Here is a 2,772-nt window from a genome sequence, read left to right as displayed (position 1 = left end):
CTATTTGGCATCCGGCCATCTAAACAGAAGACTTGGCCTATCCATATGAGATATTTAAACTCTTATCTGCATATCATGCTTGGTCACCTTGTCCCATGTTTGGACTTCACTTTCTCTTTGGCTCCTTTGAGGTGGCATTTTCCTTTATGGTATAAAGCAGGTGTGTTTAATTATTTTTAGCATATAATGCATTTTGATTGAATGTGACATAAAATATTTCAAGAATGAATTTATCAAGGCTTAGTAAGCAAGATCTGGTACACAATGGGAGAGTAGAGCTCATCTGAACCAAAATGAAGATGGCCTAGATTAAGTGCTCTGAAGCAGCATCAAGAAGTCTTGTTTAAAAAACCAAATAAAGCAAAGCAACAAATAAGGAAAAGAAAAACGAGTGGGGGACTGTCTGTTTCAAAGCAGTTGGTGGAATTGCAGCGGCTGTGAGGAGCAGCACAGAAGCCTGACTAATGGCCACTCCTTGCCCTCACCCATTCCAGGTAAGGATTGTGATAAGCTGGAACAAGACATTCTCCAAGTTTATCACTTTAAAGTCATCAGTATGTTTACAAGGAACTGACTGGAAAATCTTAAAGGTTAGATCTAACCACATCATGAGACTCTTGGATCCAGAGTGATATAATGAGTTTATGTCTGAAATGATTCTCTGGTAATTGATTAAAAAGTATACAAATGTATCTGTGTGTGTACGTTTGGAAGGCAGTTTGGGAAGGGAAACATGCTATTGGCCAGAGTGGACATACCCTAAACACTTGTGAAGGTATTAAAATGATCTTGGCAAGCTTTGAAGTAGATTTAAATCAGAGATGAAAAAATGAATAAACTAAAGCCTCATTTCTGACTTCGAGTCAAGATTTCTTATTGAATTAAAAAATGTGATGCCCAAGAGTGATATATTTTTATAAAACTGAAATAAAGTAGTAAATAAGGAAAATACAAACTACAAAAGCTGCCACGTGTTTTCTAAATAAAAACAGAAACAGACACTAAAAGCCTAAATGGGGTGGGCTTTCTATCTCTTATGTTTTCATGGAGCTGAAATCAACATAAACATGGCGGAGTTCTGCAACTGTTACAGTGAAAAAGAGTTAGTGTTAAAATCAATGTTAAAATGCTAGGGTTTCCGGGTGTGGTAGTACACGCCTTTAATCCCAGACTTTGGAGGCTGAGGCTGGGGGATCTCTGTGAGTTCCAGGCCAACTTGGTCTACATAGTGAGTTCCAGGCCAGCTGGGGCGACAGGGAGACCTTGTCACAAAAAGACCAAAAAAAAAAAGTTGGTATTAAACTAGTGAGTTCGGGAACACTGAGGACAGTGGAAAAGAAAGTTTGCAGCAGGGTGTGAGACAGCCAAGATGGTCAGAGAGAGGAAGGACAGGGCTCTGGGAAAAACAAGCTGGTCTTGGCAGGCTTCACAGGCTCTCATGACACACCCTCCCTTGAGGAACACGTGCAAGGCACAGCTGTCCTTTCACATGCTCTTCTAATGCATGCAGTTACAACAGACTACGTTTGAGTATGAATAGCTTCTGAGAAAGCCTCTACCTATTCCACGGAGCAGTCACCCCAGACTACAGCAGAGGAAAGAGTTCAATGCGAGGTACCAAGAGAAAGCGTGTCTTGCAGCTGTGTCTGCTGAGGGTCAAAATGCCACTTTGTGATCAAACATATTCGCAGCTGCCATTCGGTTTTTCCCACTAGATTAGAAACAAGGCACCAAAACTCACACATGTGCACTAGTGAAAGAACTTCAACCTCAAAAGACCTGATGTCATTTTAATATTGTTTGTGACACCCTTTCCCTTCTGCAGAAATCATGGGAGGAAATGCCCTAAAAGGAAGACCGAGGTTTCCATGATTTGGGACAGAAAATGGGCTGAGTTACTTCATGAATGTGTCACATTCTTCATAAATGCTCATTGCAACTTCTTTAAAGTCCTCAATGCATAACCCACTATGCTGTTCCCCACCCTGGGGCAGCCCACTCCAGTCTTTGAGTGCTCACATTGCTCAGACTTGCTTCTACTGCTTTGCTAGATAAACGTGCTCAAACTGTCTGTCTCTTGACTGGATACATTCCTTCAAGAAACAAGTGCTAAAGAATCCTACAACATGCACCACATAATCTTCGTGATGATGAAACACTCCAATTGTTTATAGTAACCAAAGCTTTCTTTTACATTTGTAATAACATCCTCTAACTCCTCTCTGCCATCAAGGAATAAAAACAATTTGCAAAGAAATTTATATAAGACTCCCTAAAAGATGTAAATGGGCAGAGTTTTTTAATAGCAGAAAAACTGAGTTTACATATCAGTACTAGCATGTATGTATGTGTCAGCATGTAACTATTATGTATCTATCATCTATCTATCTATCATCTATCTATCTATCTATCATCTATCTATCTATCTATCTATCTATCTATCTATCTATCTATCTATTCTATCATCACCTATTTATCTATCTATCTGATCTATCTAATCTCCCAGGCCTATCTACCCAGGGATGGTACAAAGGGCTGGGTCCTCCTACACCAATCAGCAATTAAGAAAATGCCCTACAGACATGGCTACAGGCCAATCTGATGGAGGAAATTCCTCAGTTGAGGGTCCCTCTTCCCAGGTATCTGTAGTTTGTGTCAAGTTGACAAAACCAGACCAATACACTTGCAGTCTCTCTTCCCAGGAGCTTTTTTATTATGTTATTTTAGTCAATATTTATTTATTTATATTTATTTAATGTGTGGGCATTAGTG

The sequence above is a fragment of the Nannospalax galili genome, unplaced genomic scaffold (assembly GCF_000622305.1).
Source record: "Nannospalax galili isolate Female #2095 unplaced genomic scaffold, S.galili_v1.0 scaffold5183, whole genome shotgun sequence".
NCBI lineage: Eukaryota > Metazoa > Chordata > Mammalia > Rodentia > Spalacidae > Nannospalax > Nannospalax galili.
Note: the sequence above shows the minus strand (reverse complement) of the source record.